Source organism: Ranitomeya variabilis, chromosome 3 (genome assembly GCF_051348905.1).
Source record: "Ranitomeya variabilis isolate aRanVar5 chromosome 3, aRanVar5.hap1, whole genome shotgun sequence".
Taxonomy (NCBI): Eukaryota; Metazoa; Chordata; class Amphibia; order Anura; family Dendrobatidae; genus Ranitomeya; species Ranitomeya variabilis.
In genome coordinates this window covers 390456781-390473127 of record NC_135234.1, presented here as the reverse complement: position 1 = coordinate 390473127, position 16347 = coordinate 390456781, and positions in this window count along the sequence as shown.

The window sequence follows — 16347 nt, the reverse complement described above, 5'->3', positions numbered from 1 at the left end:
GTTTTCTAAAAAGGTCGGCGTGATAACAGGAGAAGAAGTATATAATTGGGTGTCATCAGCATAGAGATGGTACTGGAAAAAAAATCTACTGATTGTTTGTCCAATAGGGGCAGTATACAAAGAGAAGAGGAGGGGGCCTAGGACTGATCCTTGAGGAATCCCAACAGTAAGGGGAAGGTGAGTGGAGGAGGAGGAACCAGAAAAAATACAGTGAAGGAGCAGTCCGAGAGATAGGAGGAGAACCAGGAGAGAATGGTGTCCTTGAGGCCGATGGAGCGGAGCATAGTGAGGAGGAGCTGATGATCCACAATGTCGAATGCTGCGGAGAGATCCAAGAGAATTAGCATGGAGTAGTGACCATTAGATTTAGCTGTTAGTAGGTCATTAGAGACTTTAGTGAGGGCAGTTTCAGTAGAGTGTAAAGAGCGGAAACCAGATTGAAGAGGGTCGAGAAGAGAGTTATCTGTGAGATAGCGGGTAAGACGTGAGTGGACCAGGCATTCGAGAAGTTTGGAGATGAAGGGAAGGTTAGAGACAGGTCTATAATTTGCGGCACAGTTTTGATCGAGGGATGGTTTTTTAAGTAATAGATGTATGATGGCATGCTTAAATGAGGATGGAAAAATACCGGAAGTGAGAGAAAGGTTGAATATTTTTGTTAGGTGAGAGGTGACAGCCGGGGAAAGGGACTGGAGGAGGTGTGACGGAATGGGGTCACTGGTGCAAGTGGTTGGGCGAGAAGATGCAAGGAGCCTGATTACTTCTTCTTCTGTAACTGGTTCAAAGTCAGAGAGTGAACTAGATGCAGTGGGGGAGGGAGGACAGTGCATGGTATGAAGAGATTGCGAGATGATTTCCTGTCAAATGTGGTCAATTTTTTCTTTGAAGTAATTGGCCAGATCGTCACGTGGAGATCCGTGGTTGGGGCCTGCACTCTTGGGTTGAGTAGGGACTGGAAAGTGTCAGAGACGTTTAGGGTTATTGGACAGCGAGGTGATGAGGGTGTTGAAATAGGTTTGTTTGGAGAGGTGAAGGGCAGAGTTGTATGTTTTTAGCATGAACTTATAATGGATGAAATCTTCAGGTAGATTAGATTTTCTCCACAGACGTTCGGCGCACCTGGAGCACCGCTGCAGGAAACGAGTTTGCAGCGTGTGCCATGGTTGTCGCCGTCTGTGCCGAGTTGTTCTATGTATAGGAGGTGCAGCTTCATCCAGGGCACTTTGCAAGGTTTCATTGTAATGCTTCAGAGCAGAATTAGGATATGAGATGGAGAAGATTGGGGACAATGAGGACTGCAAGTTCTTCATAAGTTTCTGGGTGTTAATGGCCTGTATGTTTCTATAAGTGTGGAAAGTGCAGGTGACCTGAACGGGATGGCAGTTCTTGATAGAGAATGAAAGAAGGTTGTGGTCAGAGAGCGGGAGAGGGGAGTTTGTGAAAGCATCCACTGAGCAAAGCAGGGAGAAGACCAGGTCGAGGGAGTTTCCATCTTCATGAGTTGGAGAGTTAGTATGCTGCGAGAGGCCTAAAGAGGAGGTTAGAGATAAAAGGTGAGATGCAGATGGGAGAGGGGAGAAGCAATGGGGATGTTGAAATCACCCATGATGAGGGTGGGGGTGTCACAGGAGAGAAAGTGTGGAAGCCAGGTGGCAAAGTGATCCAGGAACTGATGAAAGGGGCCGGGAGGACGATACACCACCACCACTCGCATGGAGAAGGGGATGTAGAGTCTGACAGCATGGACCTCAAACAAAGGGAAGACAAGCGAGGGTACTTGGGGGATAACTTGGAAGGTACATTTGGGTGAAAGGAGCAGACCAACGCCTCCACACATAATATATAGCACAGCCACATAGTATATAACACAGCCCATGTACTAAATAGCAAAGCCCACGTAGTATATAGCACAGCCACGTAGCATATATCACAGCCCACATAGTATATAGAACAGCCACATAGTATATAACACAGCCCACGTAGTATATAGCACAGCTATGTTGCATATAACAGAGCCCATGCAGTATATAGCACAGCCATGTAGCATATAGCACAGCCCATATAGTATATAGCACCGCCCACATAGTATATAGCACAGCCACATAGCATATAGCACAGTCCGCGTAGTACATAGCACAGCTATGTAGCATATAGTGCAGCCCACATAGTATATAGCACAGCAACGTAGCATATAGCACATCCACGTAGCATATAACACAGCCCACATAGTATATAGCACAGCCACATAGTATATAGCACAGCCATATACCATATAACAGCCCACATAGCATATAACACAACCCACATAGTATATAGCAGCCACATAGTATATAACACAGCCACATAGTATATAGCCCAGCCCACCTAGTACATAGCACAGCCACATAGTATATAGCAGTGTGGGCGCCATATCCCTGTTAAAAAAGAATTAAAATAAAAAATAGTTATATCCTCACCTTCCAGCGTCCTCCGGATCCAGCCTAGGCCTTAGCTGAGCTCTTGCTGCATAGGCAGCATCAATAGTAAGACGTTGGTCACACTTGTCAAAATGTGCCCCCCTGTTGTGAATTCCGTCTGGGCTCCCTCTGGTGGCCTTTAGCGATACTGCGGGTCTGGAGATGGCTCAGCTGCTTCATTTCCTGCTATGCTGGTTCCTATTTAACTCCACCTGCACCTTTGTTTGTTGCCTGCTGTCGTTGTATTCAGTACTGGTTCTGATCTCTCTGGACTTCCTTGTGACCTGTCTCCATTCGGAGAAGCTAAGTCTTGCTAGTTCATGTTTGCTCATTTTTCTCTTGAAAATATGTTTCATTATATGATGAGTTCAGTCCAGCTTGCTTATATGTGATTTTTTGCTTGCTGGAAGTTCTGGGGTGCAGAGTGCGCCCCTCACATCGTGAGTCAGTGTGGGGGTTCTTGTATTTTCTGCGTGGATAGTTTTTGATAGTTTTTGTACTGACCGCGCAGATCCCTTGCTATCTTCAGTCTATTTAGCGTTAGCGGGCCTCATTTGCTTAAACCTGTTTTTCATTACTACGTCTGTATTTTCCCCTTAACTCACCGTTATTATTTGTGGGGGCTGTCTAAACTTTGGGGTCATTTCTCTGAGGCAAGTGAGGCTTGGCTTTCTCTCTAGGGGTAGTTAGTTCCTCAGGCTGTGACGAGGCGTCTAGGTTTTTAGGTAACGCTCCACGGCTGCCTTTAGTGTGTTTTGGATAGGTTCAGTGTTGCGGTCAGTATAGTTTCCACATCCCCAGAGCTCGTCCTAATATTCTGGTTTACCTATCAGGTCAGTTTGGTGATCCTACCACCGGATCATAACAGTACAGCAGGCCGGTAAAGAGTTAATGCATCGCAAAAGAGGGATAAGAGAAATCCTGAGTTCATTTTTTTTTTTTTTTCTGCAGTGTGTCTTGCCTCTCTCCTCCCCTTAATCTCTGGGTGGTTCAGAATTCAGCTGCAGCTATGGACCTTCAGAGTCTGTCTTCTAGTGTGGATCATCTCACTGCTAGAGTACAAGGCATTCAGGATTATGTAGTTCGCAGTCCTATGTCAGAGCCTAAGATACCTATTCCTGAGTTGTTCTCCGGAGACAGATCTAGGTTTTTGAACTTTAAAAATAATTGCAAATTATTTCTTTCTCTGAGACCTCGTTCCTCTGGTGATCCGGTTCAGCAAGTTAAAATTGTTATTTCTTTGTTGCGTAGTGACCCTCAGCATTGGGCATTCTCTCTGGCGCCAGGAGATCCTGCATTGCAAAATGTGGATGCATTTTTTCTGGCGCTTGGAGTGCTTTATGAGGAACCTAATCTGGTACACCAAGCAGAAAAGGTTTTGCTGGCTCTCTCCCAGGGTCAGGATGAAGCAGAGGTTTACTGTCAGAAGTTTAGGAAATGGTCTGTGCTCACTCAATGGAATGAGTGTGCCCTGGCAGCGATTTTCAGAAAGGGTCTTTCTGAAGCCATTAAGGATGTTATGGTGGGGTTCCCCACGCCTGCGGGTCTGAGTGAGTCAATGTCTTTGGCCATTCAGATTGATCGGCGTTTGCGGGAGCGCAAACCAGTGCACCATCTGGCGTTTTTTTCTGAGCAGAAGCCTGAGTCTATGCAATGTGACAGGATTCTGACCAGAATTGAACGGCAAAATCACAGACGTCAGAATGGGTTGTGCTTTTACTGTGGTGATTCTGCTCATGTTATCTCAGATTGTTCTAAGCGCACAAAAAACTTCGCTAAGTCTGTCACCATTGGTACTGTACAACCTAAATTCATTTTGTCTGTTACTTTAATTTGCTCTCTGTCATCCTACTCAGTTATGGCTTTTGTGGATTCAGGTGCCGCCCTGAATTTGATGGATTTGTCTTTTGCCAGGCGCTGTGGTTTTGTCTTGGAGCCTTTGCAATTCCCTATTCCACTAAAGGGAATTGATGCCACGCCATTGGCCAAGAATAAACCTCAGTACTGGGCTCAAATGACTATGTGCATGACTCCTGCACATCAGGAGGTGATTCGCTTTCTTGTGTTACATAATTTGCATGATGTTGTCGTGTTGGGTCTGCCATGGCTGCAGGCTCATAATCCAGTCCTGGATTGGAAAGCAATGTCTGTGTTAAGTTGGGGTTGCCAGGGGATTCATGGCGATGCTCCTTTGGTGTCAATTGCTTCTTCTACTCCTTCTGAAGTCCCTGAATTTTTGTCAGACTACCAGGATGTATTTGATGAGCCCAAGTCCAGTGCCCTACCTCCTCATAGGGATTGTGATTGTGCCATAAATTTGATTCCTGGTAGTAAGTTCCCTAAGGGACGACTTTTTAATTTGTCTGTACCAGAACATGCCGCTATGCGGAGTTATATCAAGGAGTCTTTGGAGAAGGGGCATATTCGCCCGTCCTCGTCCCCTTTGGGTGCGGGGTTCTTTTTTGTGGCCAAGAAGGATAGTTCTCTAAGACCCTGTATAGATTATCGCCTTCTAAATAACATCACGGTCAAATTTCAGTATCCCTTGCCATTGTTGTCCGATCTGTTTGCTCGGATTAGGGGGGCCAGTTGGTTCACCAAAATAGATCTTCGTGGAGCGTATAATCTTGTGCGTATAAAGCAGGACGATGAATGGAAAACAGCATTTAATACGCCCGAAGGCCATTTTGAGTACTTGGTGATGCCTTTTGGGCTTTCTAATGCCCCTTCTCTGTTCCAGTCCTTCATGCACGACATCTTCCGAGAGTATCTGGATAGGTTTATGATTGTGTACCTGGATGATATTTTGGTCTTTTCTGATGATTGGGAATCTCATGTGAAGCAGGTCAGGATGGTATTTCAGGTCCTGCGAGCCAATGCCTTGTTTGTGAAGGGCTCTAAATGTCTCTTTGGAGTCCAGAAGGTTTCCTTTTTGGGCTTTATTTTTTCTCCTTCTACCATTGAGATGGATCCAGTCAAGGTCCAGGCTATTCATGACTGGACTCAACCTACATCGGTAAAAAGTCTTCAGAAGTTCTTGGGTTTTGCTAATTTTTACCGTCGCTTCATCACTAATTTTTCCAGTGTGGTTAAGCCTTTGACGGATTTGACTAAGAAGGGTTCTGATGTGACGAATTGGTCTCCTGTGGCCATGGAGGCCTTTCAGGAGCTCAAACGTCGGTTCTCTTCGGCTCCTGTCTTGCGTCAGCCGGATGTCTCTCTACCCTTCCAGGTCGAGGTTGATGCTTCTGGGATTGGAGCAGGGGCTGTCTTGTCACAGAGAAACTCTGATGGCTCTGTGATGAGGCCATGTGCTTTCTTTTCAAGAAAGTTTTCGCCTGCCGAGCGGAATTATGATGTTGGTAATCGGGAGTTGTTGGCAAAGAAGTGGGCATTTGAGGAGTGGCGACATTGGCTTGAGGGAGCCAAACATCGTGTGGTGGTCTTGACAGATCACAAGAATTTGACTTGTCTCGAGTCTGCTAAACGGCTAAATCCTAGACAGGCTCGATGGTCGCTGTTTTTCTCCCGTTTCAATTTCGTGGTTTCATACCTTCCAGGTTCGAAGAATGTGAAGGCTGATGCTCTTTCTAGAAGCTTTGTGCCTGACTCTCCGGGAGTTTCTGAACCGGCTGGTGTCCTCAGAGAAGGGGTGATTTTGTCTGCCATCTACCCTGATTTACGACGGGTACTGCAGGAATTTCAGGCCAATAGACCTGATCGTTGTCCACCGGAGAGACTGTTTGTCCCGGATAGATGGACCAGTAGAGTCATTTCCGAGGTTCATTCTTCGGTGTTGGCAGGTCACCCTGGGATTTTTGGTACCAGGGATTTGGTGGCTAGGTCCTTTTGGTGGCCTTCCTTGTCGCGGGATGTGCGTTCCTTTGTGCAGTCCTGTGGGATTTGTGCTCGGGCCAAGACTTGCTGTTCTCGTGCCAGTGGTTTGCTTTTGCCTTTGCCTGTCCCGAAGAGGCCCTGGACGCATATTTCCATGGATTTTATTTCGGATCTTCCAGTCTCTCAGAAGATGTCTGTTATCTGGGTGGTTTGTGATCGTTTTTCTAAAATGGTCCATTTGGTGCCCTTGCCTAAGCTGCCTTCCTCCTCTGATTTGGTTCCACTGTTTTTTCAGAATGTGGTTCGTTTGCATGGTATTCCTGAGAAGATTGTGTCTGACAGAGGATCCCAGTTTGTGTCCAGATTTTGGCGGTCCTTTTGTGCTAAGATGGGCATTGAATTATCTTTTTCATCGGCCTTCCATCCTCAGACGAATGGCCAAACCGAACGTACTAATCAGACCTTGGAGATTTATCTGAGATGTTTTGTTTCTGCTGATCAGGATGACTGGGTGACTTTTTTGCCATTGGCTGAGTTCGCCCTCAATAATCGGGCTAGTTCTGCTACTTTGGTTTCGCCTTTTTTTTGCAATTCTGGTTTTCATCCTTGTTTTTCCTCAGGTCAGGTTGAGCCTTCTGACTGTCCTGGGGTGGATTCTGTGGTAGATAGGTTGCAGCAGATTTGGCACCACGTGGTGCACAATTTGACATTGTCACAAGAGAAGGCTCAGCGCTTTGCTAACCGCTGTCGCTGTGTGGGTCCCCGACTTCGTGTGGGGGATTTGGTGTGGTTGTCTTCTCGTTATGTTACGATGAAGGTTTCCTCTCCTAAGTTCAAGCCTCGTTTCATCGGCCCTTATAAGATTTTGGAAATCCTCAACCCTGTGTCATTTTGTTTGGACCTCCCAGCATCATTTGCCATTCACAATGTGTTCCATAGGTCATTGTTGCGGAGATATGTGGTGCCTGTGGTTCCTTCTGTTGATCCTCCTGCTCCGGTCTTGGTCGAGGGAGAATTGGAGTATGTGGTGGAGAAGATCTTGGATTCTCGTGTTTCGAGACGAAGGCTTCAGTACTTAGTTAAATGGAAGGGCTATGGTCAGGAGGATAATTCCTGGGTTGTCGCCTCTGATGTCCATGCGGCCAATTTGGTTCGTGCCTTTCATTCGGCTCGTCCTGATCGGCCTGGGGGCTCTGGTGAGGGTTCGGTGACCCCTTCTCAAGGGGGGGGTACTGTTGTGAATTCCGTCTGGGCTCCCTCTGGTGGCCTTTAGCGATACTGCGGGTCTGGAGATGGCTCAGCTGCTTCATTTCCTGCTATGCTGGTTCCTATTTAACTCCACCTGCACCTTTGCTTGTTGCCTGCTGTCGTTGTATTCAGTACTGGTTCTGATCTCTCTGGACTTCCTTGTGACCTGTCTCCATCCGGAGAAGCTAAGTCTTGCTAGTTCATGTTTGCTCATTTTTCTCTTGAAAATATGTTTCATTATATGATGAGTTCAGTCCGGCTTGCTTATATGTGATTTTTTGCTTGCTGGAAGTTCTGGGGTGCAGAGTGCGCCCCTCACATCGTGAGTCGGTGTGGGGGTTCTTGTATTTTCTGTGTGGATAGTTTTTGATAGTTTTTGTACTGACCACACAGATCCCTTGCTATCTTCAGTCTATTTAGCGTTAGCGGGCCTCATTTGCTTAAACCTGTTTTTCATTACTACGTTTGTATTTTCCCCTTAACTCACCGTTATTATTTGTGGGGGCTGTCTAAACTTTGGGGTCATTTCTCTGAGGCAAGTGAGGCTTGGCTTTCTCTCTAGGGGTAGTTAGTTCCTCAGGCTGTGACGAGGCGTCTAGGTTTTTAGGTAACGCTCCACGGCTGCCTTTAGTGTGTTTTGGATAGGTTCAGTGTTGCGGTCAGTATAGTTTCCACATCCCCAGAGCTCGTCCTAATATTCTGGTTTACCTATCAGGTCAGTTTGGTGATCCTACCACCGGATCATAACACCCCCCCCCCCCCCGTCTCTCTAGGGCCCTAGCACTTGCCCGCGTGAGTTGGTGCTGACGCCGGCCCTGGAGGTTTGACTACTTTCTGTACCCGCTGTGTACACAGTTCTGGCAAAAACTAAGAGATCACCACATCAAAACCCTGTGATCGGCAACCCAATCTCCAGACCAGAATCCCATTGAAGACCTCTGGAATGTAATCAAGAGGATGATGGATAGTCACAAGCCATCAAACAAAGAACTGCTTAATTTTTTTGTGCCAGAGGCAGTGTGACTGGTGGAAAGCATGCCAAGAACAGCTGAAATGTGCCCCTAACAGCTGCAGGTTGAATCGTGATCCACCCACTGCTGTTAACCGGTTAATGCCACGGACTCACATAAATTGATTCTTCCACTTAAACCACTGCTGCAGCTGCTAATGTTTTGGAGTTGACAAAAGATGTGCCGTAGGTTGGAAGTCTAGAGCTATCATGCGAACTGTGTGCTTCACTGCTGTCTTGGGGAAAAGATCTCTTAAGGCAATGTAAAAGCATGTGTCGATATGCCAGCTTTCCTGGGTCCCTTTCGAGGGTGGGAGCAACTGGCAAAATTTGGCTTTATAAGTTGGATCTAACAGAGTGGCAACCCAGTAGTCAGCACTATTTCTAATCGTAACTATAAGGGGATCATGTTGCAAATAGTGCAGCAAGAAGGCACTCATATGTCAGGCTCTGCCTGGAGGTCCAAGCCCATGCTGTGCTAGTGGCTGGTTAATACTGATGCTTGTTCCTCCATCCCCTCCCGCCAACCATGAACAACAGAGAGGGGAGGATTATCCTCTTCATCTCCTGACAGTTGCTCGCCCATACCTCTTCCTCCTCCATTTGTTCCTCGGATCTTGAACCTTCAGGGTGCAGAGGTCCTTAGTCTGTGCCGACTCTGTAAACGTGATATACGTGATGTCCATACTGCTTTAGTCCAGGCTATACAATATGATATACTGCATCATGGCTCGTTGCTGCTGCCACAGTCGCTGTAACATGTGCAGAGTGGAATTCCACCATGTCAGCACATCTCATATCAACCTGTTAACTGGCATGGACAAAGACCTCTGTATCGCTGCAAGTCGATGACCTGAGGGGTGCGAATGGCAGAAATGAGCACACAGCCTCCATGCTTTCTGTAACATATCACCCAGGCCAAGATACTGGCAGAGAAAATGCTGTACCACCAGGTTGATGACGTGAGCCATTCAAGACTTGTGTGTGAGCTTGCCTTGCTACAGGGCCGCCACAAGGTTTGCACCATTTTCGGACACCATCTTCCCTGGATGCAGGTTCAGCGGAAACAGCCATTGATCAAACTCAGCCTGGGAGCTGTTCACATCTCTTCAGCTGTATTACTGCAATCTCCAAGACATATCAACACTACCTGATTCTGATGAGCCTTGGCTACGCAGTATGGAGGTGGTGGGGATTTGCTCTGCACTATTGGAACGCGTGTCTCATTAAGGCAGAGGTTGAGGATGCAGGTGGAGGCCCTAGAGGAGATAGAGAAGGAGGCAGAAGCAGTGGAAGAAGTGTTAAACATAGAGGTTTGTCCTGCCATCCTTGGGGATTCTTAAAACCACATTCAAGAAGTGTATTAACCCTTCAGGTGCTTCACAGGAATTAACCCCTTCATGACCGTGGGATTTTTCGTTTTTCCGTTTTCGTTTTTCACTCCCCTCCTTCCCAGAGCCATAACTTTTTTATTTTTCCGTCAATTTGGCCATGTGAGGGCTTATTTTTTGCGGGATGAGTTGTACTTTTGAATGACACCATTGGTTTTACCATGGCATGTACTAGAAAACGGGAAAAAAATTCCAAGTGCGGTGAAATTGCAAAAAAAGTGCAATCCCACACTTGTTTTTTGTTTGTTTTTTTTGCTAGGTTCACTAAATGCTAAAACTGACCAGCCATTATGATTCTCCAGGTCAGTACGAGTTCATAGACACCTAACATGACTAGGTTATTTTTCACCTAAGTGGTGAAAAAAAAAATTCCAAACTTTGCAAAAAAATAAATAAATAAAAGTGCGCCATTTTCCGATACTCGTAGCGTCTCCATTTTTCATGATCTGGGGTCGTTTTATTTTTTGCGTGCCGAGACGGCGTTTTTAATGATACCAATTCACGGCGACCAAAAAAACGTAATTCTGGCGTTTCGATTTTTTTTCTTGTTACGCCGTTTTGCGATCAGGTTAATGCTTTTTTTATTGATAGATCGGGCGATTCTGAACGCGGCGATACCAAATATGTGTAGGTTTGATTATTTTTTTATTGATTTATTTTGATTGGGGCGAAAGGGGGGTGATTTAAACTTTTATTTTTTTTTTATTTTTTTCACATTTTTTTTTACTTTTTTTTTAACTTTTACCATGCTTCTATAGCCTCCATGGGAGGCTAGAAGCAGTCACAGCCCGATCGGCTCTGCTACATAACAGCGATCATCAGATCGCTGTTATGTAGCTAAAATGCAGGTGTGCTGTGAGCGCCGACCACAGGGTGGCGCTCACAGCCACCGGCGATCAGTAACCATAGAGGTCTCAAGGACCTCTATGGTTACAATATACAAGCATCGCCGACCCCCGATCATGTGACGGGGTCGGCGATGCGCTCATTTCCGGCCGCCCGGCCGGATGCGGTAGTTAAATGCCGCTGTCTGCGTTTGACAGCGGCATTTAACTAGTTAATAGCGGCGGGTGATTGCGATTTCACCCGCCGCTATTGCGCGCACATGTCAGCTGTAATAAACAGCTGACATGTCGCGACTTTGATGTGCGCTCACCGCCGGAGCGCACATCAAAGCAGGGGACCCGACATCGGACGGTATAGTACGTCCGATGTCGGGAAGGGGTTAATGGAATGTGAAATGAAAAAATGAACATTTAACTTTTTTCACTAAAACATTAGAGCTTTTTTTATATATTTTCACAAGGGTAACATAATAAAATGAACCACAAAATTTGCAATGCAATTTCTCCTGAAAATGCTAATACCCCATATAAGGGGATAAACTACTTATTGGGCTCACAGCAGAGCTCGGAAGAGAAGAAGCGCACTTTGACTTTTTTCATTACAAAATTTGCTGGAATTGAGATCGGATGCATGTCACGTTTGGAAAGCCCCTGATGTGCCTAAACAGTGGAAACCCCAAAAAGTGATCTCATTTTGGAAACTAGACCCCCAAGGAACTTATCTAGATGTGTGGTGAGTACTTTGAACCCCCAAGTTCTTAACAGAAGTTTATAATGTAGAGCCATGAAAATAAAAAATCCTATTTTTTGCACAAAAATGATCATTTAGCCCCCATTTTTTTGTTTTTCCCTAGGGTTAACTGGAGAAATTGGATGCTAAAAGTTGTTGTGCAATTTGTTCTGAGTACACTGATACCAAACTGAAACTACCATTTGGGTGCACGTCTGAGCTCAGAAGGGAAGGAGCGCCATTTGACTTTTTCAAGATAGAATAGGCTGGAATTGTGATCGGACGCCATGTCGCATTTGGAGAGCCCCTGATGTGCCTATATAGTGGAAACACCCCACAAGTGACCCCAGTTAGGGATTGTGGTGTCACAGGCTTCTGTGGCACTACAAGGCCAAGCAAAGCTCAGATCGATAGCGTGACCGCCCTGTAAAAATCCTCAGCTACTGTGATGACATGCAGGGCGGTCACAGACAGGTCACAGCGTTGTCACACCATGTCTATGCCATGTGATTGGTGCAATTGACAATGACATAGATCGCACCAATTGGAGCTGGGCCTGGTGACCCTGGCTTTGCTAGGCACCAGCCTAGGATAGGTGCTCTTACAGCTCCGATCCTAGGCATGTCCCATTGAGGGCACAGCCAGGTCACAGTGCATTCCCACCATGGTAGTGCCCTGTGATTGGTGCTATTGGTGTGTTGCCATTCACCAGCCTATGATTGGTGGTCTTAGAGCACTGATCATGGGCTGGGACATCAGTGTTTCAGGTAATCTAATTGCATGATACACTGAGAAATGCTGCGATTGGCAGTTCAGAATCGAACAGCCAATCACAGCGATTGTCATTGTGGGAGGGCGGCAAGTATGACAACATCATTTACCCAGAGGCATGTGTCGCAATAAAAAATGTACGTAATTGTTAGGGGTCGAGTTCCCGCCTCTGCACAGGGGGAATCTCGGGCCATCTCCGCTGCAGTCTCCCATTCTTCTCCTGCTGCAGTGGAGCCTGCTCAGTGGAGACGTCGGTCCCAGCGTCTCGCTCAGTCTGACTCTGTACAAAGAGTTACTGCTGCCTTTCCTGCTTCTGCCATTGAAGTCAGTGCTGGGCAGCAGCGAGCAGACGCTTCTGGGACTAAGTCCTGCTTTTCTCGTTCTGAGCATGCCCAGAGTAAGATCTCTTAGTGGAGATCGAGGGTCACATGATCAGATACTGCAGCTAAGGCCATTGGTCCTTCAGGAAGGTCCTGAAGGTGCTCACGCTCTGTGGCAGCCTCTCATTGGTCCTTCTAGGAAGGTCCTGTACGTGCTGCAACTATTTAAGGCTCGCATGGCCGCACGGCCATGCGCTAGTATTGTTCTTTGTTATGTGCTTTGCGCCAGTGTGGTCACATGAGAGTGTGTTCAGGGACCCGGCTGAAATAAGCCCCTAGAATGCTGGCACCTCTGGCGAGGAGTTTGTGTTTGTATGTATTCAGGGACCTGGCTGAAATAAGCCCCTAGAATGCTGGCACCTCCGGCGAGGAGTTTGTGTTTGTATGTATTCAGGGACCTGGCTGAAATAAGCCCCTAGAATGCTGGCACCTCTGGTGAGGAGTTTGTGTTTGTATGTATTCAGGGACCTGGCTGAAATAAGCCCCTAGAATGCTGGCACCTCCGGCAAGGAGTTTTTTGTGCATGCGTGACCACTGACTGCTCTCTGTTTGGGCAGTTAGCCTGTGCCTCTGTGAAGTCTAACAGGGCACAGTGCTTTGCTTTCATGGCTACTCGGTGAATTATCTGAGTTAGTCCATACTGCCATATAGTGCCGCCATTTGCTAGCAGCAGGTACTCCTGCACGGTGGACCCCGGGCTGCGAACGCACCAATATCAATAAATTAATCTCTATTTACTCGAAGCGTTCCGCTAGCCCTAACATGTAATAATCTGTCCCTGGTTAAATAGGCCAAGGGAACAGTGACGTATTATTACAACAAATAGTAGTTCTAAAATTAGTAGCTCCAAAACTAATGCGATATGCACAGTTACAAATGTTGTAAACAAGTTGACAAAATTCAAACTGTGCTTAAGTTTATAGGGTTCAAGCATGTATATAATCTGTTGATCCAGAAAAAGTCAGAAAAATCACCAGCGAGGCAGTAGTGCATTTATCATCACAGTGGGAATATTTCCAATTTTACTTCATAATGGCATCTAGTGGAAAATAATGTAATGGATAAGTTACCCATATTTTGTAATTAACAAGTTGTCACTCATATTAAAGCCACTACCATTCAATCCATTTACACCATCTATCATCACTTTCACTGGAAGCAGATTAGATTTAGAATATATTTAGTATATATTTACAGTGGAATATTCCTTCAATTAAGATCAATAAGGAATGAATTTATTAAGGACCAGACTTATTTTATAGTGTGAATTACATTATTCTTCTTAATTTATACTTCCAGGTAAGTTGCAGACTGTTATGCTTAGTGTTGAGCTCCCGGAGAGGGCATGAAAGACAGATGTAGCAAAAGTAATTATAACGCACAACACCCTTTCTTAACATATACAAAATGTGAAACTCCTATATTACAGTATATGGACTCATTGCAAACAGAGTGATCTATTTCAAGTGTTTATTTCAGTTAATGTTGATGATTACGGCTTACAGCCAATGAAAAAGTAGTTATCTCAGTAACTTAGAATAAATAACAAAAAACACCTGCAAAGGCTTCCTAAGTGCTTAAAAAAGTCCCTTTGTCTTTTTCATTAGGCTCCATAATCATGAGGAAGACTGCTGACTTGACAGATGTCCAGAAGGCAGTCAGTGACACACTCCACAAGAAGGGTAAGCCACAAAAGGTCATTGCTAAAGAAGCTGTTCACAGAGTGCTGTATCCAAGCATGTTAATGGAAGGTTGAGTGGAAGGAAAAAGTGTGGTAGAAAAAGTCTCTCTGCTTGTAATGACTCTATATAATATATGAGTTTCACTTTTTATATTAAAGAACTGAAATAAATTAACTTTTTGATGATATTCTAATTTTGTGAGAAGCATCTGTAACATAGATATCTTCACAAAAGAATAAATCCACCAATCCAAAAGTATTAGTTACAAGCAGGGTGTGACTATAGCTAAAATTTAACTTTTAATAAATAGGTCTAAAAACGGTATGGTAAACCAATATAATAAACACACAAAAACGGACTCACAGGGCAATCACATTCTTTGGAATGTAAAACCACAACAATCCCCGAGATTTTACACCACCATACAATTTAACAATCTCCTAGGGGAAAAGGATTCTCATAAAAATGAGAATCGCAGTACAAAGGCAATCAACCATCGTGTACCTTGTATTCCAAATACCTTCTTGTGGAATGGACAAGCAGTAGTGGTGATTGACATATACAAATGGAACGATCTCACCTCAAAGTTCTCTTTCTTTGCTATGGATAAGATCGCTCACTATTGGCGCTGCATCCGGGAGGGGGGGCACATTCCGGCCACACATCCAACTACCCACGCTGCCAAAAGGATTTGTGCTTAACCCCAAATTAAAGAAACCATTTCCCTACGCATTTCGTTATATAAACTCATCAGGGGAAATTTGTAAGGTGTCCCTTCCAACACAGTGGTGGGCACTCCACGCGGGGGTAATGAGGCAATCAATAGAGAACAGTATTCGCTGATCTTAAATAGCCCGCCCGGTTCTCACCCTGGTTAGCAGGCTGATGATGTCATATGCTAAGCGCCCAGGCTGGAGCGCATAGCTGCACCGCATGCGTCATTTCCGGTGACGCGTGTGGGTTTTGTTTCCATGACAACGCGCTATCAAGCCATATACTCTCAAGGGGCATGCCAGTTGCTACGTGACTACTCGAGTCCAGGTACAGACGCTGCCTTGAACTTATCATTCAATCTTCTCACCGGCAGCGTAAGAGAAGTATGTTAACTCCTATTTCATTAAAAAACCTTAATTAGGTCATATCAACTGACTATTTCTATAGAGTCACTTCTCAGCTAAACAATATAGATCCTACCAAACCTCCTAATAGGAGGGAGGATCGTAACAACTGGCACATGCCGGCTATAACCCAAAAAAAGGAAAAGAAACACTGAGTAAAGGGGCCGATATTGTACAATCTAATATTCCCCAAAGAAAAGATGGGGAAAAAAGGGAATTAATTCATTTAATGGTCCAAAATAGGACTCCAAAACAAGGACATTTCAGAGAGATGGAGGGGGAAGGTAGTGCAAGGTTGAAAAATTAATTACTCCAGAGATTGGTGCAAGGAAAAAATAGTTACAGGGATAGTATCATATGTAAACCCCCCTTCTTGCCCTAATGTGCTCCTGATATTTATTACCTACCTAACGTATGGAGGTTGGCACCCTAGGACAGAAAAAACGCAAGAATGGCGCCCCATTCCTCGACGGCTGAGCCCTGTTGACAGCCCTACTAGACCCTAATGAGGGGGAGAGAAAGGGGGGGGAAGGAAGAATAGAGAGATGTTATGTTTTTCGTTGTTTTACCTAACCTTCAAGGAAGCAACTGTACGTCAAAATTTCATTTAAACCTCTTGGTGTTTGTGTCTTGAGGCGGAAGATCCATTTAGTTTCACATTGTAGTAACATCTGATCCCAATTCCCTCCCCTCTTGGGTGCCCCAATCCTGTCAATCCCCATAAATTTTAGCCCCCGGCTATCACCATTATGTTCATTGTTAATATGTCTAGCTAGGGATGTGTCCCTTTTTAGAGGATGTGTGGCCGGAATGTGCCCCCCCTCCCGGATGCAGCGCCAATAGAGAGCGGTCTTATCCATAGCAAAGAAAGAGAACTTTG